This window comes from Oryctolagus cuniculus, chromosome 14 (assembly GCF_964237555.1).
Source record: "Oryctolagus cuniculus chromosome 14, mOryCun1.1, whole genome shotgun sequence".
NCBI lineage: Eukaryota > Metazoa > Chordata > Mammalia > Lagomorpha > Leporidae > Oryctolagus > Oryctolagus cuniculus.
The window spans coordinates 57,850,472-57,877,853 of record NC_091445.1 but is presented as its reverse complement, the minus strand read 5'-3'; the positions used below and the strand labels follow the sequence as shown (position 1 = coordinate 57,877,853).

At 50.3% G+C, this 27,382-nt stretch overlaps 1 protein-coding gene across 5 annotated transcripts in view; it reads right to left on the bottom strand.

Annotated features, from left to right (window-relative positions):
- Positions 1-26,738, bottom strand: part of PDZD2 (PDZ domain containing 2) — a 405,849-nt gene extending 379,111 nt beyond the window's left edge. For 2 of the 5 annotated variants that reach the window (XM_017344664.3, XM_051853842.2), the window contains exon 1: positions 26,383-26,738. The gene's annotated coding sequence lies outside the window, so the exon portion shown is untranslated. The remainder of the gene's footprint in view (positions 1-26,382) is intronic. The other 3 variants (XM_070056619.1, XM_051853843.2, XM_070056622.1) reach the window with 2 other exon arrangements.
- Positions 26,739-27,382: the final 644 nt, after the last annotated feature.

Below are 27,382 nucleotides of genomic sequence, written 5' to 3'. Positions count from 1 at the left end.
TGATCAAGGGAGAGGACCGAGGAGTTCCCGCTGGTTCTCTGTGTGAAGATACACTGAGGCCCTTGCTGGAAAGGAGGGGGAGGCGGTGGGCTGGGAGGTTGAAGGAAGAGTTATAATAGACACGGGGAGGGGACTGGGCTCCTATAGAAAGACCAGCTTCCTGTCTGCCAGCCTTGGGGCCCGAACAGCGTAGAGATCAGTACTCTGCAACTGCACCCATCCAAGTGAATGAGTGGTTTGCCTTTCACAGAAATGCTTAGCAGCCAGGACACCCCAACATGCAGGTGGCTGAACTAATGTGGCGTAGAGATCTTGGAGCATGAGGGCAGCCAGAGGAAAGGAGACACAGCTCAGTGTCTGTTGTGGTGCAGCAGTTAGGCTGCTGCTTGCGATGCCAACATCCCATATGAGTGCTGGTTCGAGTCCCAGCTGCTCCACTTCCCATCCAGCTCCCTGCTAATGCACCTCAGAAAGCAACGGATGATGGCCCGAGGGCTTGGACCCCTGCCACCCAGATGGGAGACCCAGATGGTGTTCTGGAAAGTGAACCAGCCAATGGAAGATTGTGTGTTTATGTGTGTGTGTGTGTGTCCTTTTCTCAGTAACTCTACCTTTCAAATGAATTTAAATAAATCTTTAAAAAAAGGGGGGGGGGGCGGGGAGACGAGGAGGTTAGAATATCTGGGAAGGAGCAGATACAGACATGGTCATAAAGGTACAGGCTGGAAAGAGGAAGACCCCAGCTAATTCTCTCATGTTGGACCCTTCCCCTAAGGCGTGGCACACAACCATCTAGACATGGGGGCCCAGTGCAGAGCTCCCCAATCTGCTTCTAGGCCCCGTACCCTGGGAATACTCTTAATTTCAGAGCCTCATCACCGCGTGATGGGTGGGCACTGATCATTAGGTCTGAATGTTTTCTGCACAGGCTGCTGATAAAATAAGTTCCAATTTATAAGACACCCCATGTAAAACACAATTGGCCTTTTCAGACTCGAGTGCAGGATCTTCACTTGAGCCCTTGGCTGACTTCTACAAGATTTGGCCTGTCCTCTAAGTCTATTTAGGTTCAGATTCTGGTGTGAAATGAGGTCACCATGCTTCCCCGATCCGGGTCATGAGCAAATGGGATAAACATGTCCCATCTTCATTCTCATTGTCGATAAAAATGTTGAACAGGAGCAGCATAAAGCCAATGGCAGAGCTGTGCCTGACTCACTCTCTGGAACTCCCTTTGTGAATGGACATCAATCCATGCAGCTCTCTGTCCAGGCAAGGGGTGGGTCAGCTGCAAATCTCCATGCACTGCTACCGTCCAGTCTACATTTCTCCGTCTTGCCCACGAAGACATCACCATGGCCCACCCAACACCTTGCTGAAAAGTCCAGATATGCTGTGTCAACAGCTTTTCCATGGTATACTGCTCCAATAATCCGATCCCTGTTGGTAAAGGCACAATGTGCTTTTCTTTGCTGTGTCTTAACACACCTACAGCCAGATGGAAATCGGTTTATGACATTTTATAGCTTTATAACATTTCCTGTCTCACCATGACATCACTTCTCCCCAACTCAGGGCTCGGAAAGGCCACAAAAGTGTTAAGAAACTCAGTTTCTCAACCTTCTTCCCATTCGCTTATTTCAGGCTCCCCAATCTTCCAGGCTGTGGACATGAAGGATGTTAACTTGATAATGAGACATTAATGGAACAGCCACTACTTCAGATAGAGGTAGGACCTAAGAAGTGGCCTCTTTGCCCTGTCTTCCTCTCAGCAGCACTCAGTTTAATTTTATATCTTTGAACCTGATTTTTTTTAAATTTATTTGACAGGTAGAGTTATAGACAGAGAGACAGAGAGAAAGGACTTCCTTCCATTGGTTCACTCCCCAAATGGCTGCTATGGCCGGCACTGCGCTGATCCGAAGCCAGGAGCCATGTGCTTCTTCCTGGTCTCCCATGCGGGTGCAGGGCCCAAGCACTTGGGCCATCCTCCACTGCACTCCGGGCCACATCAGAGAGCTGGACTGGAAGAGGAGCAATTGGGACTGGAACCCAGCGCCCATATGGGATACTGGTGCCGCAGGCGGAGGATTAACCAACCAAGTGAGCCACAGCGCCGGTCCCTGAACCTGGTTTTGGAAATAAAACGAAACATGACTACATCTGAACTTTCTTGAATATGTCATTTTCAAACAGTTTACTGAAATGTTTGGATTTTAAATCTTACAAACTACATATTCAGTTGCTGTTTCAAAAAATCTTCAAGTGAGAATGATACAGATCCACAATAAACCAGAGTGAAAAATGCACAGGTGTTTACAGCGGGTATAATCCCTAATTACACCAAGAATGGCATCCCTTCTCCTGGGCAGACGCTGCCAATACATTCAATAAGAATAGCTTCAGCAATCCGTCAACATCTACTTACTGCCTGCTGCTAGGGACACAAAGAGGTGCAAGAAATGGCCCAGTGCCCTCTGAGAGAGATTACAGTCTAGTCTGGGAGGGGATTCAAAAGACAAGCAGACACATTCACCAAATGGTTCACCAACCAAAGCGACGTGCTGGATGTGCAGTGAGTACGTCAGGGCCAGGTGTTCTGGAAGGGGCTGCCAGGCAGGAAAGGAGAAAATTTATCAAACAAACGAGGCTACACCTGGGCCCTAAAGGAAGGACAGAATTTAAACAGTGGGAAGGTAGACATTCTGGGTGGGGGTATGGAGGAAGTACGTATTGCTCATTCAGATAAGCAGAACTGGTCCTCAGCCAGATGAAAATCCTCGCTCAGTTTTGAAATCTGAAGACAAACATCTGACCTTCAACTGGGAAATGACAAAGAACACACTTCACTCTGCAACATGGGGACTGTGCCTCCCCTTCCAAGTTCAGCCAAGGTCATCCCGCGATGAATGTCCACCACATTCACCCTAACAGGATGCTCCAATTAAAGCCCTAATATGCTATCACACACAGCACACATTTCATTAAACCCATCTATAGCAATTTCAGTTTTGAGACTAATGGATTTTCTAAGAATGCAGTGACATAGGGCACAAGGGTAAAAGCCCAAGAAGGAGGAAAACAACCCAGAGTTCAGGTCACTAAGCAGTGGTTTGCAACCTTGGCTTCACATTAGAGTTACCTGGGGAACCCTCAGAAAATACTGGTGCTTCAGCTATGCCTCATACCAATTAAATCCCAGTCCTTAGGGCATCGATACTTTCAAAATACCAAGAATTCTAATTCATTCTCTCAACATTTACTGAGTCCCTGCTATAAGCCAAGCATTGCTCTAAATGCTGATGTTGCAAGAGTGAGCCAAATAGATCCCACCTCCATAAACTTACCCCTGGAGGCTGCACCTCGTAATGGAGAGGAGTGGGCAGAAAGGCAAATTAAGTGGTAAAATATGCTTGAAAATGACAATGTGCTACCAAGAAAATCAAGCTGAGAAAGGGGATATGAAGTCTTTAGCTGCAGCAGGGTGACACAGAGGACTTCACCCAAGATGGCATTCGAATCGAGCCAGGAAGGAAGTAAAAGAGAACTTGGCCACACAGTGGAAGAGCATTCCAGGTAGAGGGAACAGTAGATGTGAAGGCCCTGAGGAAGAAGCGTGGCTTCAGAGAGAAAATAAAAGAACTGAGGTCAGAGGATGAAGGGCGCCGGGAGGGGAGAGAACTGCTTCTGCTAGGCTGCAGAATGAGTTTGGCTTTTAAGAGAGCAAGATCTTGGGGCTAGCACTGTGGCCTGAAGCGCCGGCATCCCATATGGGCGCCAGTTCTAGTCCCGGCTGCTCCTCTTCTGCTCCAGCTCTCTGCTATGGCCTGGGAAAGCCTGAACCCACGTGGGAGACCCGGAAGAAGCTCCTGACTCCTGGCTTCCGATTGGCTCAGCTCTGGCTGTTGCGGCCATCTGAGGAGTGAACCAGCAGATGGAAGACCTCTCTCTCACTCTCTGTCTCTACCTCTCTCTGTAACTCTGTCTTTCAAATAAATAAAATAAATCTTAAAAGAGAGAGAGAGAGAGAGAGAGAGAGAGAGATCTTCAGGAGGTTTGAGCTGAGAAGTGAGAAGAAATGATTTCTATTTTACTATAGTCATTCTGGCTGCTCTGTTGAGAATAGACTGAGAGAAGAGGGAAACAGTAGCAACTGGAAAATTCCCAAAATAGTCCAATTGAGAGATGAGGATGGCTTGGAGGAGGAGATGTGCAGTGGTTAGATTCTGGATACGTTCTAAAGAGCTATCCAGAGATGGAACACCAGAAGGGGCAGGATGGGAATCCAGAACTCAGTTTTAGGTGCTGAAGCTTCAGACGACTGTTGGGAGATTCAGCAGAGATGTCAAGCCAGTAACTACACATGCAAGCAGTATTGGTGGGAGTTCTTGGCTTACGCATGTATTTTAAGCTGTGAGAGGGGCCGGCCCTGTGGTGTAGCGGGTAAAACCACCAACTGCAGTGCCAGCATCCCATATGGGTGCCGGTTCAAGACCTGGCTGTTCCACTTCAGATCCAGCTCTCTGCTATGGCCTAGGAAAGCAGTGGAAGATGGCCCAAGTCCTTGGGTCTCTGCACCTGTGTGGGAGACCAGGAGAAAGCTCCTGGCTTCAGACTTGTGGGGAGCAACCGGACTAGACTAAGTTACTGGAATTAAGACTTATTCTATGCATCTGCTCTCCCACAATATGGCGCTGGGAGAGAAGTAAACAGCTTCCGCACAGCTGCCTCCAGTTCAACTGATAAACTGTAGGACTTGCTCCTGATTGGAGGAGAGCAGCGTACTCGGCGTGTGGGCAGCCGAGTTGGGATTGGCGGAGGAGGACTATAAAGGAGGAGAGAGACGGCATGCACCAGGAACATCTATGGGGAACATCTAAGGGGAACATCTAGCTGAAGGAACACCCGTGCAGCCCCCGAGAGACCCGGCCGGCGGTGTGCCGCTCCCCTGCGGAAGTGGGGAATGCGGCAGGGGGAACTGCCCTTCCACGGAGGTGGAAGGGATAGTAGCCAACCCGGGAAGAACCAGCAGCAAACCCGGGGAGGGCCGAGCAGACGAAAAGAACAGCGCAGGGTCCTGTGTCGTTCCTCCATGAAGAGGGGGAGCGACATAATGGTGCCGTGACTCGGATATGAAGCCTAGGCAGGGCTTAGTGTTGCTCCTCCACGAAGAGGGGGAGCGACATAATGGTGCCGTGACTCGGATAGGAAACCTAGCTCGGATAGGAAACCTAGCTCGGATAGAAAACCTAGGACGGATAGGAAACTTAGGACGGATATGAAACTTAGGAGGGAAGAAACGGGAAGAAATGGGGAAATATCGGAGAGAGAGACTAGCAAACAGCCTAGGGAAAAGCCGGACGAAAAAGGTGCCGGAGGAAGCTGTTGAAAGCCTAGGCATAGACTCAGATACGGACTACGGGGGGAAGCTGGGAGAAATCTCTAAGGTCGAAAGCGAAAGTGAAAGCTAGAACAAACAGACTCGGACGCGGACTGTGGGGAGAGGCCAGGAGAAATGAGGGAGGAATATCGTTGGAGGAAAGTTTGGGGAAACATACCGGGTAGAGAAAAATGTTAGGGAAATTGAAGCCGTGGGGGGCAGGCCAAGGCGGAAACGAAAGCCACTTTGGGGTTCTCAAGTTAGCCCGGGAATAGGGGGCGAAAAGTTGAAACCAGAAGCTGAAACGTGAGCCAGGTTGGGATCCGTCTGATTAGCCCGGGGAGCAAAGGACGGGAAGCCAAACCGTGGGGCGGAGACGTACGCTGGGTTGAATTCGCCAGGCTAGCCCGGGGAACTTAGATTGAATGCTAGTGGCGGACACGTAAGCTACGCTGTGTTACTCGCGGAAGCCGCCGCGTGCAGAGAGAGCACGGGGCGTGAATAGATAGGGAACGGGGCTGGCGTAGGCCGTGGTTCAGACGCGAAAGGGTTAAGCGTGGAGACCGCGGAGCGCGCGAAGCCGAGCCGCGCAAAGCCGGGAAGCTGCGCAGATGAGAGAGGCGCGCGGGCTGAAGCGGCGCAGAGCCGGGAACCCGCCGGCGGGGCGAGGTGCCGGAAAGCCGCAGGGATAAGAGAAACAGAAGTTTAGAAGTAAAGTGAGAAAAATAGGAATGCTGGAAGATAGAAGTAAAATGGGAGAAATAGGAATGCCCGGAGATAGAGAAATAGAGAAATAAAAAGGCCTCCCTACAACACTGCAATGTGAGAGCTTGGATTCGGTCTGCCTAATCAAGTGAGGCGATGAGCACCTGCGGGCAGCTAGCAGCTTATGCGCCGCAGGTCACCGAAGACAGGCACGAATTAACATCAGTAAGGCTTCCCCACAATACAACAATATTAAGCTTGGATTCGGTCTGCCTGATTTAAGGCGGTAAGCGCCAGCAAGCAGCTCGACCAGAGTATGAGCTGCAGGTCACCGAAGATAGGCACAAACCAACACTAATAAGTCTCCCCCACAATACGGCAATGAGAAGGCTTGGATTCGGTTTGCCTGATAGGTTTTGTAAGCCCCTGCAGGCTCGACCAGAGCATGCGCTGCAGGGCACCGAACACAGGCACGCATCAGCGCCTAAAAACCTCCTCACAACATGGCAAAGAGAGGACCTGGATTCGGTTTGCCTGATGGATAGGACTTGTAAGAGCCTGTGGCAACTCTAGCAAGTAGAGCAGAGTGTGTGCCGCGGGACACCGAAGACAGGCGCGTATCAACGCCAAAAAATAAAAAGAAAGGGGGATCTGTGGGGAGCAACCGGACTAGACTAAGTTACTGGAATTAAGACTTATTCTATGCATCTGCTCTCCCACAATATGGCGCTGGGAGAGAAGTAAACAGCTTCCGCACAGCTGCCTCCAGTTCAACTGATAAACTGTAGGACTTGCTCCTGATTGGAGGAGAGCAGCGTACTCGGCGTGTGGGCAGCCGAGTTGGGATTGGCGGAGGAGGACTATAAAGGAGGAGAGAGACGGCATGCACCAGGAACATCTATGGGGAACATCTAAGGGGAACATCTAGCTGAAGGAACACCCGTGCAGCCCCCGAGAGACCCGGCCGGCGGTGTGCCGCTCCCCTGCGGAAGTGGGGAATGCGGCAGGGGGAACTGCCCTTCCACGGAGGTGGAAGGGACAGTAGCCAACCCGGGAAGAACCAGCAGCAAACCCGGGGAGGGCCGAGCAGACGAAAAGAACAGCGCAGGGTCCTGTGTCGTTCCTCCATGAAGAGGGGGAGCGACAAGACTGGTGCAGCTTTGGCTATTGCAACCAACTGGGGAGTGAACCAGCAGATGGAAGACCTTTCTCTCTCTTTCTGCCTCTCCTTCTGTCTCTGTGTAACTCTGACTTTCAAACAAATAAGTAAATTAAAAAAAAATAATAAAGCTATGAGAGTGGCTGCCATTACTGAGAGTAATCTCAGAAAGAAGAGGCAAGAAAGGCAAGCACTGAGTCCTGGGCATACCAGCATCATCAAGAGGTCAAGGAGGAGAGGAAGCAGACAAGAAAACTGAAAGGAATGCTGGCTGGTGCGCAAGGGGGCATGCCCAGAGAGTGTGGAGGCCCAAAGGCCATGGTGCAGAGTGTGTCAAGGACCAAGGGTGGGGGATGGATTGAGCTGGAGTTTAGCATTGTGGATGTCATTGGCACCCTTGAGAAGAGCAGTTTGTAATGCACAGGGGGTGGAATCCCTTCTCCAGGGGCCATGTTCTTCTGGACTCAGCTTAAGACATACTGAATGTCTCGGGCCCTAAGAAACCAAGGGTCTAACACACAGTGGGTCTCAAATACCTATTAGATTTACTGTGTGAATGAACAGGGCTGCACAAAAATGATGTTCTCTAGGTAATTCTTGAGCATTTAAAATGATCATTGTATAAAATGGAAACATTTCCATTGGGAGGAGAAACTGTTGGTGGACAAACAACCTTTCAGCCACTGGATCAGAACATTTGCTATCCCACACAGCCTAGGGCATAACTAGTATCACCTCATATTTCCTAGTCCCTCCTAGTATGTTTGGAAGGACTATGGGGGTCTTCCTGGATTAGCTGTAGGTATGACCTGTAGTATAACCCAGGGTCTTTTATCCCACCAGACATGCCAGACTAACACCAACTTCATTAGCTTAAAAAAACCTTTATGGTGGCTGGTGTTGTGGCACCGTGGGTTAAGTCATCCCCTACAACACCAGCATCCCTATGAGTGCCAATTCAAGTCTCGGCGGCTCCATTTCCAATCCAGGTCCCTGCTAATGCCCCTGGGAAAGCAGCAGCAGATGGCCCAGGTACTCGGTCTCCTGCTACCCATGTGAGAGACCTGGATGGAGTTCCAGGCTTCTGGCTTTGGCCCAGCCCTGGCCATCGCAGACATTTGGAGACTGAACAAGCAGATGGAAGATCTCCCTCTTTTCTCCTTCACCCTTTCTCTCTCCCTTACTGCGGGGTGTCTGTGTGTGTGTGTGTGTGTGTGTGTGTGTGTGTGTTTATAAATCTGACTTTCAAATAAATAAAATAAAGCAAAATTAATCAACAACCTACATGAAGGGTGAACTTTGGTCCAGGCACTGCACTGGGTATTTGGGTCATAGCATAGACATGATAAAATCTATACTTGGAAAAACCTTCTAATTCTAATGTTTCTGACCCCCAGTTGGTATCAACTCAAGAAATGATTCTGGCTTCACTTTGGACTGCGGTTCACATCCTTCTCCAAACACACAACTGATGGAACACAACATTACCTGGCCCCAGAGTCACTCAGTCCTAGATATGTATCTATCAGCAAACATGCCAAGGGGGACATTAGCCTGTTTCAAGCCTCCAACAAAAGTGAGGTTCAGGAGGTTCCCTATGTTTTTTTCGTTTATTTAAGATTTATTTATTTATTTGAAAGGTAGAGTTATAGAAAGGCAGAGGCAGAGAGAGAGAGAGAAAGAGAGAGAGAGAAAGTCTTTCATCTTCTGGTTCACTCCCCAAATGGTTGCAGCCAGAGCTGGGCTGAACTGAAGCCAGGAGTCAGGAGCTTCTTCCAGGTCTCCCACATAGGTGTAGGGACCCAAGGACTTGGGCCATCTTCTAATGTTTTCCCAGGCCATAGCAGAGAGCTGGATCTGAAGTGGAACAGCCAGGTCTTGAACTGACACCCATATGGGATGCTGGCGCTGCAGGCAGTAGCTTTACCTGCTACACCACAGCATCAGCTCCTCCATGTTCTTTTCTAGATTTTTCTCTCCTTGGGCCCAGAGGACAATTAAAAATTTTTATATGATTGATCATTCAAGGCAATCTGAATTTTATTTCTTCTTATTCCCTATAGAATATATATGTATAGTTCTCTATGTGGCAAGTGCTAAACAAATATAAGTTGAGTGAAAGAAGAAAAAAAGTTTGTCCAGGGCATTGAGGACAAAATATAAGCTGTAGGTGAGAGCTGAATGCCACGCTGAGAGGAAAATACTACCTCCTTCAAACGTTCACTGAGCTTTCAATGGCTTCAGGGACAGCTACTCACCTCCCATCTGCAGGACTGCCATCATTAGCAGGCTGCCATGCTGTGTCAAGACGAAGATGGGGAATAGCAGTTGAGAAAGTTATTAAAAAATAGTATCTCCAACTTCCCTAGTGTGTAGTTTCTGCACTGATTTCAACCAATGGAAGTCCAGAAACTCATCTTGCTCCAACAAATGAGAACTGTAGTGGGTGGTGATATCCCACGTGAGAACAGCACACAAAAGTCATCCAAGGCCCCACGGTGACTACTCACCTGCCTGTTAGCAGGAACACTGAGCAGCTCCTCTTTGGTTTACGCTAAAAATAAAGAGTACTACTAATGAGTGACACTTTACATGCACAACCCTCAGGCAAAGTTCTGGTTACCATAGCAAACCCCGATCAGGACAGCAGAGGTGAAGCACATGATGTAGCAAGTAGCCAGGGTTCTTCGTTCCTACAGGAGAGCAGCTATATTTACCAGATACACTATTCGGCCATGATAGTCCTTTATATGAATAAAAGTCCCACCCACATACGTGAGTCTTGCACTTGACCATAATTACAATTTGCCTAAAAGAGTAGTTTTTTTGCGTGATGTCTGCTTATTGGGATGTTGATGAAATTCCCAAGATGGAACTCATTTTTAAAAGGAAGTACAACTACAGGAAGAAAAAAAAAGCAACTGCTGAGCCCCCTATCTGTGAGAATTTGTCTTCTCGTTTCTTCCATGACTGGCCCAAAGCTGCTGTTATGGAAATAGACCAGGGGCTGGTGCTGTGGTGTAGCAGGTAAAGCTGCCGCCTGCAGTGCCAGCATCCCATATGAGTGCCAGCTCTAGTCCTGGCTGCTCCTCTTCCAATCCAGCTCTCTGCTGTGGCCTGGGAAAGCAGTAGAAGATGGCCCAAGTCCTTGGGCCCCTGTACCCATGTGGGAGACCCGTTAGAGGCTCCTGGCTCCTGGCTTTGGATCGGCACAGCTCCGGCCATTGCAGCCAATTGGGGAGTGAACCATAGGATGAAGACCTCTCTCTCTGTCTCTCTGTCTCTCCATCTCTTTGTGTAACTCTGACTTTCAAATAAATAAATAAATCTTAAAAAAAAAAAAAGAAAAGAAAAGAAAGAAATACACCAATCTTTTGACAAGACCCCATGGAGAACATCTCATTATCAGCCAGTCTAAAAAGAGGGTCTACGTTCTTGCCCCAGAGTTCTACCAACTATGAAGAGATATGGAGGCAGGGAAAAAAAAAAAAAAAAACCACCTCACACAGGTGTCCATGTGTAAGGAAAACCATAGGAAGGAGGACTTCAGTACTTCCTGTGAACACACATAACTGCTACAATTGCATTAAAGGACTCAACCTGGTCATCTCCCAGACGTTCCTTCAAGGGCTCAAGGAAGAGGGCTTGAACTCATCAAGCCTCAAGATAGATCAGAAAGTCTTTAGCTTCAAACTCCAAAGTGTAAATAAAGAGAAATGAATGTCTTAGCTTCTCAAGCTTCAGACTTTTCGGAGAAATAGTACATGGTGAATCTGAATGAGTAAATTTCTTCTCTACGTATCAATAATCTGTGTTTGGGTTTATGAACAGTAATGTGATTAGAAAAATCAGAGTCCCAGGGCCAGCGCAGTGGCTCACTTGGTTAATCCCATATGGGCGCCGGGTTCTAGTCCCGGCTGCTCCTCTTCCAGTAAAGCTCTCTGCTGTGGCCCGGGAAGGCAGTGGAGGATGGCCCAAGTGCTTGGGCCCTGCACCCGCATGGGAGACCAGGAAGAAGCACCTGGCTCCTGCCTTCAGATCGGATCGGCACAGCTCTGATCGTTGCGGCCATTTGGGGAGTGAACCAATGGAAGGAAGACCTTTCTCTCTGTCTCTCCCTCTCACTGTCTGTAACTCTACCTGTCAAATAAATAAATAAAATCTTAAAAAAAGAATGAAAGAAAGAAAACTCAGAGTCCCATAGCACTTTAGGGATCGGGCAGCTCTTGATTCTCAGAGTTCGTGTATAAAATTGTGGTTGAGAACAAAGTTTAGAAAACAGATCTGAATTCAGATTCTTTTTTTTTTTTTTTTTGAAGATTTATTTATCTGAAAGGCAGACTTACAGAGAGAGAGGAAGAGAGACAGAGAGACAGAGAGAGAGAGTGAGAGAGCTTTCATCCACTGGCTCACTCTCCAAATGGCTGCAATGGCTGGAGTTGGGCCAGGCTGGAGCCAGGAGCCAGGAGTTTCTCTGGGGTCCTCCAAATGGGTTCAGGGGCCCAAGAACTTGGGCCATCTTCCACTGCTTTCCCAGAAACATCAGCAAGGAGCTGGATTGGAAGTGGAGCAGCTAGGACTTGAATTGGTGCCCATATGGGATGCCGGTGTCACAGGCAGAGGCTTAACCTGCTACACCACAATGCTGGATTCTAATTCTTTCTCTGGTTCTTAATACATATGTAACCTCAGGCAAGTCACTTAAAAAGAGGGATAACTGGGAAATGAAGTGCTGAAAGAGCTCAGTTTGTCCAACACACATTCACTGAGTGTCTACAGTATACTGGTACTGTGTGGGCACCTGAGACACAAACAAAGCAAGGTCTTTGCTTTAATGGAGTTTATATCCCAAGAGGTGAGACACACAATAAATGAACAGATCAGTCTGATTACCAACAGAAGTCGCGTAATGGAGCACAAGGGCAGCACTTTTAGATTATATATTCAAGAAGACACCTGTGAGGATCTGTGGGCAGCTTCACGCAGAGGAGAGATCCTGATAAGGGATGGAACCTACTGTATTTCAGAATGACAGGAACAGTGTGTTGGGACACAGAGGGAGGACAGTGAGGGGTGAGAGAGGAGGTCAAGGGAGGGGTGGACTGGGGCAAGGGGACTGGCCTATATTCAAATGATGAGAAATCCCCCCATTCTAAGCTGAGGAGTGACATGAACTTGATCTACGTTTTCAGAAGAACCCTCCAGGTGAGGTTAGAGGGGGATCAGAGGTAGAGCACAGAGGATTTTAGTGAAACTGTCCTGTGTGATTCTGTAATGATGGATACATGTCATTACATATTGATCCAAACCTATAGAATGTACAGCACCAAACTATGGACTTGGGGAGATGATAATGTGTCAATTAGGTTCATCAGCTATGACAAATATGCCATTCTGGTGGGGGATGTTCATAGTGGGGTAACAGCACGTGTGAGTGTGGGGTATGTGGGAAATCTTTGTGCTTTACTCTTAAGTTGGCTGTGAGCTGTTGTAACTGCTATAACTGAACTGGCTGTAACTGTGAAAAAAAAAAAACTTAAGAAAAAATAAGGCCCCTCATAGCTGCTTTCAGGCACAAGAACTAGAGGTTGGGGTGTCCTCAGGAGGTCCAGTTAGAAGACAACTGCAGCAGAGGCCCAGGGGCAAGATGGCAGTGGCTTTCACTGGATCTGTTCTCTCAGGGGTGAGGAGAAGAGGGTGGATCCTGGAGGAAGGGCCAGTGGGACTTCCTCATGGATTTGGATGCAGGGTGTGAAGCAAAGAAGGTTCTAGGTGTGGGATGGGGGTTCCAGTTACTGAGAAGGAAAGAGCTAGCTTTAAGGAGAAATATCAAAGATTTCATTTTGTACTTACTAGGTCTGAAACACCTGTAGCACACTCATGTGGAGATATTAAGTAGGCAGTGAGGCACATGAGCTGGAAATCAGTAGAGAAGTCAAAGCCAGAGACATAAACATGAAAGACCACAGTATGCCGGCGCCGCGGCTCACTAGGCTAATCCTCCGCCTTGCGGTGCCGGCACACCGGGTTCTAGCCCCGGTCGGGGCGCCGGATTCTGTCCTGGTTGCCCCTCTTCCAGGCCAGCTCTCTGCTGTGGCCAGGGAGTGCAGTGGAGGATGGCCCAAGTGCTTGGGCCCTGCACCCCATGGGAGACCAGGAGAAGCACCTGGCTCCTGCCATCAGATCAGCGCGGGGCGCCGGCCGCAGTGGCCATTAGAGGGTGAACCAATGGCAAAGGAAGACCTTTCTCTCTGTCTCTCTCTCTCTCTCACTGTCCACTCTGCCTGTCAAAAAAAAAAAAAAAAAAAAAAAAGACAGACCACAGTATGTGGATGGTAGGTACAGCCTTGAGACAGCCGAGATCTTCCTAGAGAGGGAGAATAGGACCAAGGTCATGTCCCGGACACAAGCATAAAAGAATGAATATTAGCGGTTCCTTTCAATACACTGGGAAGAATGTTGGCTAACTTTGTTAGCATCCTTTCGCTCATCCTGCCATCCATGGATACTATAGAGTCATAGTCAAGGCTGTAAGCTCTAGAGCCAGGCTCCTGTATTAAAAACCAGTTTCACCAACTCCTAGCTGTGTAACTGCAGAGAGTTTGCTTACCTACCTTGCACCATCATTACTCCATCTCTAAAAGAAGATGCAGTTGGGTTGAATGGCATCTTCCAAAAATACAAGTCCATATCATGGAACCTGTGAACGTGACCTTATTTGGTAAAAGGGTCTTTGCAGATGGAATTAAATTTAGGGTCTCAAGATGGGATCATCCTGGATTACATGGGTGTCTCTAAATCCAATAATAAATATCCCTAGAAAAGACACACAAAATAGAGATAGGCAGAAGTGATGGGGAAGCCAAGGACACACAGACGTGAAGGCGATGTGAAGACAGAGGCAGAGATCAGAGTGGAGAAGCTACAGGGACTGCCAACAGCTCCTGGAAGCTGGAAGAGGCAAAGAAAAATGCTCCCCTGGTGCCTCCAGAGGAAGCCTGGCTCTGCCAACACCTGACCCCCAAAACTGATAGAATGACTTCCTGTTGTTTTCAGCCACCACATGCACGCTAATTTGTCATGGCAGCTCTAGGAGTAATAACAGGATGCACCTCACTGGGTTGTTGAAGTGAAGATACACAAAGTGTCTAGAACAGGGGCCAGCACTGTGGCATAGTAGGCTAAGCCTCCGCCTGCAGCACCAGCATCCCATGCAGGTGCTGGTTGGTGCCCCTGCTGTTCTTCCTCTGATCCAGCTCTCTGCTGATGGTCTGGGAAAACCACGGAAGATGGCTCAAGTGCTTTGGCCTCTGAACCCACGTGGGAGACCCGGAAGAAGTTTTGGCTCCTGGCTCTGGATCAGCCCAGCTCCAGCTGTTGCAGCCATTTGGGGAGTGAACCAGCAGATGAAAGACCTTTCTCTCTGTCTCTCCCTCTCTCTGTCTGTAACTGTCTCTCAAGTAAATAAATAAAATATTTTTTTTAAAAGTGTCTGGAACAGTGCCTGACCAATAGTCAGCTTCCAAACACTTTTAATTTTTATCCATTTATTGGATATTGTGTGGGTTCCTGAAGTCTGGGGAAAAGTCAGCTCACCTTCAGATTTTTTTTTTTTTTTTTTTGCATTTTAAGCTTTTTATTCAGTGAGCAAGATGCATAGGAGAGTGAGGGCCCTACCTAAAAGGAGAGATAAATCTGGGCTCATCCCGAGTATCAGGAGCCAGCCACGCGGAGGAGTGTCTAGACCAGGAAGCATGGGGCAGGTGACCCAAAGGCGACACGCTTTGGAGGCGCAGGGTCGCAGGGGCCCACGCTGGCAAAAGGCCAGAAAATGAAAAGACCAAAGGGCCCAAAGGGCCGGGCACCCTGTGTCCCAGGCTTTTAACCCACTTTCAAAGAGGAGTGGTTAATTAACCTGATTGGCTGGTGGACACACAGGTGTGCCAGGTAGGGGCATGAGGTCACCCTGGGGCATGGTGAAGGCGTGGTCTTCCAGCTCACAAACTTCAGAGACCTTTAAGATAAAGACAGTGCTTGGGAAACCTACCAGTTAAAGACCAGAAGGTTGGGTGGGTGCTCAGGTGCCATGTGTGTCTCCCAGGTGCCAAAATTTGCTGACTGCTGCTCCATAGCAGTCAGCAATAAAGAAATCAATCAGTTTTACATCTGCTCAGGTTTTCAAAGATGAGCAGTAGGTCCAGAGATGGGCTAACATGATCCTTTCCGGTACCTTCTCCTTCTTGTGCCATCTCACTGTCTGCTGTCCCCTGAGGATCCATGCTGATAAGGTCACTCCAAGCACATTTTCTGGGGACAGATGTCTCTTCTTTTAGCCTAATGATATTGGGAATAATGGTGACCAGGGCGGGGTAGGAGTGGAGAGTGGGCAGCAGCCAACTGTGGAGGAGAGCTGTGCCAACTGTGTACGCTGAGTGAGTTTGTAATAATATTTGCACGGCTGTTTTAGCCTTGGAAGTTAATTTTCCTCACCAGGAGACCCATTTAGCACAAGCTAGTTTTACCCAATCTCTATAAAATACACCACGCTGAAAAGAGGAGGGGGAGGACCCAAAAGAAATGGAGCCAAGTCAGACTTTTATATAAGTGTCCATTGGCCAACACACAAAAATGTCAAGAGTTTATTGACATCTTGCTTTATTAATCTTGGCTCCATTCTCATCTTCTTAGGTGCACAAAAAAGAAACGCTTGGACATTTGAAGAGAGTTCGATTATATTTGATCACTTGCATACAAACTTAAACAGTGTCAGCAACCACTTAATAATCAGGTAATGGAAGGGTCAGGCTGTTTAAGACACTTCTGATGGCTGCTCAAACCCATATACATCAACCCAAGGCATCGTGGCTAACTCAGAATACACTTGCCCCTCTCTTCTGCAGAAACAGAGGTTCACGGAGCAGCAGAATTTCAGTAACACTCAGGATATGCACACAAGACAAGCCAGATCCTGTCTTGAGACAGGTATTTGGCCTTTGGTGAAGGAGATGAGATGGTGCTTATTTTGTCTCCCATCCTAGGATGTCTCCTGGATCTTTGTAGGAGTGACCACAGCCAGACAGCCAGACAGGCCCTCAGGCCAAAGCTCCCTGGCACCCTGTCTCTTCCCACCGGCTTCCTCTGAACGCCAGGAGGCTTCCCCCAGGAGGCAGCCCTCCCCCTGCTGAGTACTCAGGATCCCAAATGACCATCTTCCCCACCCTCCTTCCAGCTAAACTCCTACTGCCTCAGTGGGCACGTTCCAGCTAAGGAACTCACTGGATTTCCACTGTGCTAAGCATGCCCTGCTCACAGCAGGAATCCTATTCTGCATTGTAGGAATGCTGTCTTTATTTTTAGCAAACCAGGACAAACACTCTTCTGAGGCCAGAACACCAGTGTGTGTGTGTGTGTGCGTGTGTGTGTGTTTTGTATCTTGGACAATCAAGTGGAAGAAGCAGAATCAAAGCCTAAAGCTTACAAAGCCAAGTACCAGAGGTGTCCAAGTGTTGATAAAACAAGACCAGGAGTGGCCCAGCTTAAATTCATTCCCACTCTTGTTAAAACACCTCCAAGGATCCCATCCTAGGGCCAAGTACACCACACAAAGCCCTCCTCAGGAAGCTGTTAAAACACTACATATCTACCTGGAATGAGCTGGGCTTATTTCATCCTGCAAGAGACTGGATTATGCTCTTTTGAGGATTTGCAGATACGTAAGAGTTTGTGGTTTTTGTTGTTGTTGTTGTTGTTGTTGTTTGTGTGTGTGTGTGGTTTTTTTTTTTGTATCCTCTTGTGGATATCCAGGTATTTCCGGCTGCTTCAGACAATAGAACTTTCCCTGTCTCCTGGCTATTATCTCACCCAAAGTTTGCAACAATTATGTGCACAATATGAATCCTCTTGGCTGTAACCCTGCTTTTCCAAAAGTTCTTGGTGTGTCCTAGAATGCTTGATGAGCCACAGTAAGACTCAATAACCCCAAACAATCCAAGAATAACTTCATCAGCCAGATGTTCAATGCTATCTGGTTTCATTAGATTGCGTCATAAAGAGAGTTAAGAATCTTAAGTTTCTGATTTTCTGCAAGCTAATAGCCCAGTCCCTGTTCACTTAGGATATATCCACATGAGTAATGTATGCAGGGAGCAGCCAGGATCTGTCAGGTTGGAGACTGATTCCTGGCTGCATCTAAACTATGGGGTGGGGAAGATGTTATTGGCATCTGAGAAGAGGCCAGAGCCAAGGACCAGCCTCTTCCTGGAACTGGAGAGACTTGCAAGACAAATGTGTCTTCCCTGCACACTTAGTGCCTGAACAAGCCATCTTTCAGCGCTGCTGCCTTATCAGACCACAAAGGGTCTCTTCAACTATTGAGTTTTCAAACCGTAAATGCTCCCAGTGTTTTCTAGAACACATTTGTAAACAGAATGCAGAACTCTCTAGCTCACAATCTGACTCAGATGACCTCCTGGCTTCAAATCCTCCTGCCCAGAGCCCATGGGAATGTATTCGCTCCCAATTCCATCTTCTTTCTGTTTATAGAATATTGATATCATGATATTTGATTTTTAAAAAGTTTTAAGATGTATTTACTTATTCAAGGGGCAGAGTGACAGAGAGAGAAAAAGAGAAACAGAAAGAGAAAGAGAGAGAGAGAGAGAGATCTTCCATCTTCTGGTTCACTCCCTAAATACCTGCAACAGGCAAGGCAAGGCCAGGTCAAAGTCAGGAGCCAGCAACTCCCGTGTCTCCAACATAGGGGCATCTGAGGGAGCATTTGGACCATCATCTAATGCCTCCCAGGTGCATCAGTAGGAAGCTGGATCAGAAGTGAACAGTAGCTGGGATTTAAACCAGGCACTCCTTTATAGGATATGGGCATCCCAAGTGGCAGCTTAACCTGCTGTACCACATTGCCTGCCCCAGGATTTAAAATTTTTAAGTTCTGTAAAAGTGTCTATCATTTTATACACAACTATGCAGAACCCCTAGGAACAACATAATATAGACATAGACCATTCTGGTAGAAAATAAAAAGTTGAGAAAATTGCTCTGTATTCTATTTCCTTAAAAAATATTATTGGCCGGCACCGCGGCTCACTAGGCAAATCCTCTGCCTTGCGGCGACGGCACACCGGGTTCTAGTCCCGGTCAGGGCGCTGGGTTCTGTCCCGGTTGCCCCTCTTCCAGGCCAGCTCTGTGCTGTGGCCAGGGAGTGCAGTGGAGAATGGCCCAAGTGCTTGGGCCCTGCACCCCATGGGAGACCAGGAGAAGTACCTGGCTCCTGCCATCGGATCAGTGCGGTGCGCTGGCCAATGGCACGGTGGCCATTGGAGGGTGAACCAACGGCAAAAGGAAGACCTTTCTCTCTGTCTCTCTCTCTCATTGTCCACTCTGCCTGTCAAAAACAAAACAAAACAAAACAAAAAACAAAAACAAACAAAAAATAACAACATTATTTACATTTTCCCAAAATTTAATTTAACTTGCCACACATCTTTTGAGTGCTTAATAAAACAAATTAAATGCTCCTTATCTTCCCTTCTTCACTATTAAATGAGACTATTTACTTCATCTTTCTATGTATAATCAAAGACCAAATAACAAAACCAAAAGGGTATGCAGATTTAAAAAAAAAAATGTTTATTTATTGAAAGGCAGAGTGACTGAGAAGAGATAGAGGGAGAGATTTTCCATCTACCATTTCACTTCCCAAATCGCCACAATAAATAGTCAGAGCTGGGCCAAGCTGAAGCCAGGAGCCCAGAATTCCAAGGAGGCCTCCCATGTGAGTGGCAGGGACTCAGTGTGTGAGCCATCACCTGCTGCCTCCCAGGTGCACTAGCAGGAGTCTGAGTAGGAAGCAGAGGCAGAGGCAGGACTCAATCCCAGGCCGTCTAATATGGGATGTGGCGTCTCACGCAGCAGCGAATCTAGCTGTGCCACAACACCCACCCTGGGCTGCAGATTTTTAATTCTTTCGCATCCACCTGCATCCTGTACAATTGCCACTAGGGTTACAGTTGTGAGCTTAAGTAACCGTAGGTTGTGATTCTAGTTCCAGTTGTTGAACAGGGCAAGTTCTCTGCCCCCTGGGTCTCAGTTTCATCAAACACATGAATTGGGAAGCCGGAATGCACAGTCCCCTTCCAAACCACAGAGGACCAGGAAACCATCCAGGCTCTCCCTGCTTTGAGCCGGGCAACTGGATCTTCGCAGAGAAACACAGATGTAGTCCCTGCAGCAAGCCAGCGACTGAAAAGGCAGGCCTCCTAAAAGATTCAGTAAGCTGGACACGGGGAGGCCAAATCGCTCAGAGCAGTCCAGAGCTGGAAGCAAGCTGCCGTCCGGTCTGCTCTAAAGTCTTGCCTTCCACATCGAATGGGCTCTCACTGCCTTTGGTGAGAGGAGCAGTCAGTTCTCAGCACACGCTTCACGAGGACCCGCTGTGCAGCACACACTGTCACTGATGGCCTCACCCACCCCGCTCAGTAGCTCTTCTCATGCCTCCTGAGACCAGCCTGGGGAGTAGCTATTGTACCAGCTTGACACATGAGCAAGCAGAGGCTCTGGCAGAGAGAAGTTCAAGCCCAAGTCTGCAGCCCCAATTCAGGAATCCTCCCTTTCCCTGCTGGTGGCCAGGTGCCAGGGGGGCAGCAGCCCTGCAGCCCCTCCCCTCCAGGGCCCAGCCTCAACCAGGGTCCTCTCTAACCTCGCAGACGCCCCCTCTGGAAAGACCCCCATGACCTCTGCTGCGTGGCCTCTTGTTCTCTCCAGCACTACATCCAAACTCGGCTCCCCCGACCCCCGGAAGGCAGTGCCAGCTTTGTTCTTCCCCTACCCTTGCTCTTTTTTTTTTTTTTAAAGATTATTTATTTATTTGACAGGTAGAGTTACAGACAGTGAGAGAGAGAGAGACAGAGAGAAAGGTCTTCCTTCCGTTGTTTCACCCCCCAAATGGCCGCTACGGCCAGAGCTGTGCCGATCCAAAGCCAGGAGCCAGGTGCTTCCTCCTGGTCTCCTGTGCGGGTGCAGGGCCCAAGCACTTGGGCCATCCTCCACTGCCCTCCTGGGCCACAGCAGAGAGCTGGACTGGAAGAGGAGCAGCCGGGACTAGAACCCGGTGCCCATATGGGATTCTGGCGCCACAGGCGGAGGATTAGCCAAGTGAGCCATGGCGCTGGCCCCCTGCCCTTGCTCTTGACGTTTTCTGACTTCCTTTCTCCCAAAACACCCCTTATCTTGCTCCCCCATTCTCTCCCATTTCTCTTTTCTTTACCAACCATGGCTGGGAGGGAGAACGGGGTACTTCTTGAACAGACTTTGCCTCAACCTACCACCTCCTCAAAGCACTCTATTTTATTGGTAACCAGCATAATTTAAAAAAATTATTTATCTATTTGAAAGGCAGAGTTACACAGAGAGAGGGAGAGAGAGACAGAGAGAGATCCTCCATTTGCTAGTTCAATCCTGTGGGGAGCAACTCGGACTAGACTGTTACTGGAATTAAGACTTATTCTATGCATCTGCTCTCCCACAATATGGCGCTGGGAGAGGAGTAAACAGCTTCTACCCAGCTGCCTCTCACCAACTTGACAAGCTGCAGGAGCTGCTCCTGATTGGAGGAGAGCGGCGTGCTCGGCGTGTGGGCAGCCGAGTTAGGATTGGCGGAGGAGGACTATAAAGGAGGAGAGAGACGGCATTCACCAGGAACATCTACGAGGAACATCTAAGGGAACATCTAAGGGGAACACCTGTGCAGCCCCCAAGAGAGCCGGCCGGCGGTGTGCCGCTCCCCTGCGGAAGTGGGGAATGTGGCTAGGGGGAACTGCCCTTCCACGGAGGTGGAAGGGACAGTAGCCAACCCGGGAAGAACCAGCAGCAAACCCGGGGAGGGCCGAGCAGACGAAAGAACAGTGCAGGGTCTAGTGTCGTTCCTCCACGAAGACGGGGAGCGACATAATGGTGCCGTGACTCGGATATGAAGCCTAGGCAGGGTTTAGTGTCGTTCCTCCACGAAGAGGGGGAGCGACAAATCCCTAAATGGTCCCAACAGTCAGGGCTGGACCAGGCTGAAGCCAGGAAGCTGGAACTCCATCAGGGTCTTAGCATGCATGGCAAGAGCCCAAGCACTTGGGCCACTTCTGCTACTTTCCCAGGCACATTAGCAGAGAGCTGGATCAGAAGTGGAGCAGTTAGGATTCAAACTGGAGACAGTATCGCGTGCTGGTATTGCAGGCAGCAGCTTAACCTGCATTGCTACAGCAGCAGTGACAATACACTTTGGGATCCAGTGTCTACTTGTAAGTTCCACTGTCTTGCCAATCATTTTCTCCTTTTCCCCTTACAAGCTGGTTCCACAACCATCATTCATGACAGTGATCTCTGTCTTTGGCCTTTACTTTTTTTAAAATTTAATTTAATTAATTTATTTGACAGGTAGAATTACAGACAGTCAGAGAGACAGAGAGAGAGGTCTTCCTTCCGTTGATTCACTTCCCAAATGGCCACAACGGCCAGAGCTATGCTGATCTGATGGCAGGAGCCAGGTGCTTCTCCTGGTCTCCCATGGGGTGCAGGGCCCAAGCACTTGGGCCATCCTCCACTGCACTCCCGGGCCACAGCAGAGAGCTGGACTGGAAGAGGAGCAACCGGGACTAGAACCAGCGCCCATATGGGACGCTAGCACCACAGAGGATTAACCTGCTGCACCACGGTGCTGATCTATGGCCTTTTGCTATCATCCTTGTGGGACACAGCACTTCTGTCTCTGTAGCTGTCTGCCTGTCTCTCTCACGGGCTTCCCTGCCTGGTCTTCCTCCCCTGCAACCCGACTCCGTCTTCAGCATTCTACTTGGTACTGTGGACACATTGCTGAGGGCAGAAGAATGAGGTTGAAATGGTTGGCTAAGGGGCCAGCCTTGTGGCTCAGGAGGTTAAGCTACCAATGATGATGCCAGCATCCCATGTGAGCACTGGTTCAAGACCTGGTTGCTTCACTTCTGATCTAGCTCTCTGTGAATGCACCTGGGAAAGTAGCAGAAGATGGCCCAAGTGCTTGGATCTCTGTCACCCACATGTCTGGATGAATATCCTGGCTTCAGCTGGTCCAGCCCTGGCCATTGTAGTTATCTTGGAATTGAACAAGCAGATTGAAGATCTCTCTCTCTTTCTTTCTCTCTCCCTTCCTCTGCAACTCTACCTTTGAAATAAAATAAATAAATCTTTTTATTTTTATTTTTTGACAGGCAGAGTGGACAGTGAGAGAGAGACAGAGAGAAAGGTCTTCCTTTTGCCGTTGGTTCACCCTCCAATGGCCGCTGCAGCTGGCGCACTGCGGCCGGCGCACCACACTGATCCGATGGCAGGAGCCAGGTGCTTCTCCTGGTCTCCCATGGGGTGCAGGGCCCAAGCACTTGGGCCATCCTCCACTGCCTTCCCGGGCCACAGCAGAGAGCTGGCCTGGAAGACGGGCAACCGGGACAGAATCCGGCGCCCCGACTGGGAGTAGAACCTGGTGTGCCGGCGCCACAAGGCGGAGGATTAGCCTAGTGAGCCGCGGCGCCGGCCATTCTTTTTTTTTTTTTTTAATGCTTGAGTCTCCAAGTCTGTCCTGTTAAAGAGATGCAGCCTCTCTTTGAATTTGGTTCAAAGATTTTGTGGGTTCATCTTCTGGAGGATTTTTCCCCTGTGGTTGGTGCAGAAGGGACCTGGGGCCACCTTGCAACAGGGATGCCCAGCACCACCATCATCTGGGTCCCTAGGCCCACTTGATCTAAGCCAAGGGAGTGACCACAGCTCAATGTTATCTTGTCCAGCCCACGGGGTCTGCAGATTCCAAGTCAGGATGTGGACAATCGGCCTGGGCGGGGGGTCCAGGGTGTTCCCTTTGCCTCTCTATCTGCCCAACCTGAGCAAGTTGATGGGTGACTGTTCCAGGCCTTATCGGGGCATGAACTAGATAGGGTGTGAGAGAAAGAGAGCCAGTGCGGCATCATGAGTGTGCTCTCAGGGCTTTGTCAGGGCAGAGGCAAGGTCGGGATAAGAACTGTTCCAGGAAGAGGCCTTGGTTGGATCTTAACGAGTAAGGATGGCCGGCGCCGCGGCTCACTAGGCTAATCCTCCGCCTGTGGCACCGGCACCCCGGGTTCTAGTCCCGGTCAGGGCGCTGGATTCTGTTCCGGTTCCCCTCTTCCAGTCCAGCTCTCTGCTGTGGCCCAGGAGGGCAGTGGAGGATGGCCAAAGTCCTTGGGACCTGCACCCCATGGGAGACCAGGAGGAAGAACCTGGCTCCTGGCTTCGGATCAGTGCGGTGAGCCGGCCACAGCGCGCCTGCCTCAGTGGCCACTGTGGGGGTGAACCAACAGAAAAAAGGAAAACCTTTCTCTCTGTCTCTCACTGTCCACTCTGCCTGTCAAAAAAAAAAAAAAAAAAAAAAAAGAAAGAAGGAAAGAAAGAAAGAAGGAAAGAAAGAAAGAAAGAAAGAAAGAAAGAAAGAAAGAAAGAAAGAAAGAAAGAAAGAAAGAAAGAAAGAAAGAAAAAAGAGTAAGAAGGCCCAGAGAAGGAAAGATACACCAGGAGCCAGCCCTGCCCAGCCCCCTCAGAAAAACAGTCTTACAAAGGCAGAAAAGCAGGTGCACCGTGTGTGTGTGTGTGTGTGTGTGTGTTGGGAACACAGCAAGGAAAAAAATGTGAAGAGGTTTTAGGAGTTGGAGATTTTCCCACAGGTCCCAGGAGGCATGGATAGACTTTACAAGAAGAGCTGATCAATAGACCTAGGTGATGGATAAGATGTGAGAAGAGTCAGAAAGAGAAGACTGGAGAGAGATCCCCAGGTTTCTGATTCATCAAATGTTAAAACCTCCAACCTCCTATGTTAGTGCCCTGGGTGCTCACACCTGTGACCTGTGGGTGTCCTTTGTTTCTTCTTTCCAAATCCAAGCAGCACTCCCTCCTCAGGTCCTGTCCTATGTGTCCCTCCTGTCTTTCTTGCACCTGCCACCCACCAGCTCAGAGCTTCACTGTCTGCCCCATCTTATTACAAGACCCTTCTCACGAGGCTCCCTGCCTCTCTCTCTCTCCACAATTCCAAGTCTGTCTGCAAGACAGAATAAATCACCCTGAAGCACATGATCACAATAGTCCCTTTCTCAAAGTTCCAAATGTCTTCCTAACTAAGTTCCCCCAAGTCCTTAGCTCAGCCTCTTGCCCCTCACAGCCTTGTCGTAACTCGGGATCAACCTCTCTGCTCACACCTCTTCTCCCTAGGACCTCGTCCACAAAGCCTTTCAGCCAAAAGTGACATTTTACTCCTCCATACCCCCAAAATGTTTCATTTGGACCCTTCTTCAGGTACTGTCTTCATCCCAACATCCCTTCATTCCATATGTTCTAAGTGCGCTGGTTTGCATCACGGCGCTCCGCGGATGTCTCTCACTTCTGCTAGGCTGACACTCCGAGTGCAGGCAGGAAGCCTCTTTCATCCGAGCACACCCCCTGGAAGCCCTAGCCACTGCCACCCACCCTTCCCCCTCACCCCCACCCCCAGCAAACCACAGGTAATCCAAAAATAAAATGACTGAAATGAACAGAGAAATTATCATAAGTTTCCTTAAATAGTAAACTACTGTAAGTGCATGCAAAATCAATTTCAATGATAGATTTAAAGCATGATTCAATATTTTTCCAGGAGCATATTAACTCTGTCAAGGGATGCACATTTATACATTTCGCATGGTTCTGATTCTTCCTCTCCCAGCACCTGCTGCCCCCTGTTCCTATTCCTGCCTTCCCCTCCACACACACATATTCACAAACTCACACCACTCTGTGGTTTTTAAAGGAGTAGCAGTTCCTGGCCCATCCCAATGGAAGAAGGAATTGATGAAGCCAGAACCACCACCTATAGTCAGAGGTGTGTTCTGAGACATTCTATTCCACCCCCACCAGCAACCCTCCCACGCCACACCTGCCAGCCTGCACCTACCTGACCCCCACCCAGAAGTCGCAGACCAGAAAAGCTGGTCCTGTAGAAATGCCAAGTCCCTGGAGCCAAGCACAGAGCAGGCGGAGTGTGTGGGACCTCCTTGGGGAAGGTGCCCCAGGGGCCCAAAGGGGCTCTCTGCAAAGGTACAACCAAGGTATCACTTCTGCAGATACTCAGCGGTCACCTCCAGTAGCTTCCTCACGATCTCCCAAGGAAAACATCCTTCCAAAGAACCCTACTGCTGTTGAGGGGCAAGAGGCTGGGCCAGCTGCAGGGGACAGACACAGACCTGGCTGCCATCCCCAGCCGTGCCCAACTCCATTCCCAGCGCAGATCAGAGCTCTGGATTGCCCTCCTGCCTGCCATTCCAGTGCCTGCGAGCAGCCAGGGCCAGACCTCCTCCTCTTCACACTCCAGTGTCCCCTTATCAAGGTCTGTGCACAGATCAGGCTCCTGGCGCACTCCCGCCAGGGGTCCTGGGCCCTCTCCCGCCCCAATTCAGCCGTGCGCTTTAATGTATCTTCCCAGTAGCAGCGAAGACCACGACCGTGAACCAGAGGTGGGAGGGAGATCGGGTTTTAGGAGGAAGTCACTTGTAGGGAACACAGGATTTCCCTGCCCACTGGTTCCCAATTCTCCCTGGGCAAATGCCCGGGACAGCTCGCCCCCCGCCAAGATGCCCTCTCCCCTGGCACGCGCCCCTCTCCACGTCCTCGCCCTGCACGCCTCTTCCCGGGGCAGGAAGGGGACAAGAGCTGAAGGCACGCTGGAGCGTGGTCCCCAAGGCCATCCCCGAGGGCCAGAGAACAAGAGGACAGAGGAAGAGACAAGTCGATGGCCCAGAGCGTAGCGGGGCCCCGAGTGTCCCCCGCAGGGCGTCTCGGTGGCCCGGCTGCCCTGGGCCCACTCCGTCCAGCCCTCTCCTCTCCGCCGCGCCCTCCAGTTCTCGGCCGGACTCGAGACGAGTTAGCGGCCACCGAGCGTGGGACCTCGGCTCGGCACCCCGACTCACCGCCCAGCCGGGGCTGGGGACCCGCGCCCGGCTGTGTCACTAAACTTTCCCGGGCGCACAAGACCCGGAGATGCCAAGCCTCCCCGACCCCCGCGCCCACCCGTGGCCCCGTGGCCCGTGAGGCGGGACGGTCGCTTCACCTGCTAGTGGCTCGGAAGGGGCTCCCGCTGCTTTTCTCGCGTCCGGACCCGGGCGCCGCCCGGCGGGTTCCCGTGCAGCTGCCGCCGCCGCCGCCGCCGCCGCCGCCGCTGCTGCCACCACCGGTGCCGCCGCCGCGCCTGCCCGGAGCTGCAGCGCCGCGGTTCGCCCGCAGCCTCGGGAGGAGCAATCCCCCGCGCCTCCGGCTCGGCCCGCGGCTCCGAGGGGCCCCGCCGCCGCCGCCCCACCGCGTCCCTCTGCCCGGGGCCGGCACTCGCCCGCGCTGGGAGTCCGCACCTCGCGGCGCGGCGCTAGGCATGCAGCGAGCCTCCAGGATGGGCGGGAATTCCCTCCCTCCGGTGGATCAGAGGGGCGGGAACTCCCTTCACGGAGTGACAGCCACGAGGGGCGGGGATTCCCCTGCAGGAGTGACAAGGTGGGCGGGGATTCCCCCGAGCCAGCAGCACCGAGGCCGGGGCGTCGCTCCTGGGGAGCCAGCAGTCCTGGGGCGCCGGCCTCAGAAATCTGGGTATCCTAGGGCGAGCGAAGGGGCCCAGGGAGACTGCCGCTCAGAATTTCCATCCAGGCGGCGCTTGGGGCGCCATCCAGGTGGCGGAAGGCGAGCTAGGGGACTTGAGGTTGCCTTTGGTTGGCCCTAGACTTACTACCGAGAAAAAATGTCAATTGCCTTATCAAAGAATGGGCGGAATTTGCCTTTCCAAAGGAGATGGGGGAAGAGCTAGCCACCCATTCCTTGGCTTCTCGCCCTTGGGATACGGAAGTTAACTCAGCGCTGGAAGGGAATGTCAGGGAGAGGGGACCTCTTGGCACCTTACAGCCTCTTTCCCCCAGTCATGACCCCAGGGAAGTCCACGGCGCTTGGAAGGTGGCTTTGGTCCTTGGGAATGCTCGCCAAGAGCCCCCGCGGAGTGGGCTGTGAGAGCTAACGCTGATCGCCCTTGCTCCAGGTCACTCGAGGGACACGAACCTGCGGCTGTTTGG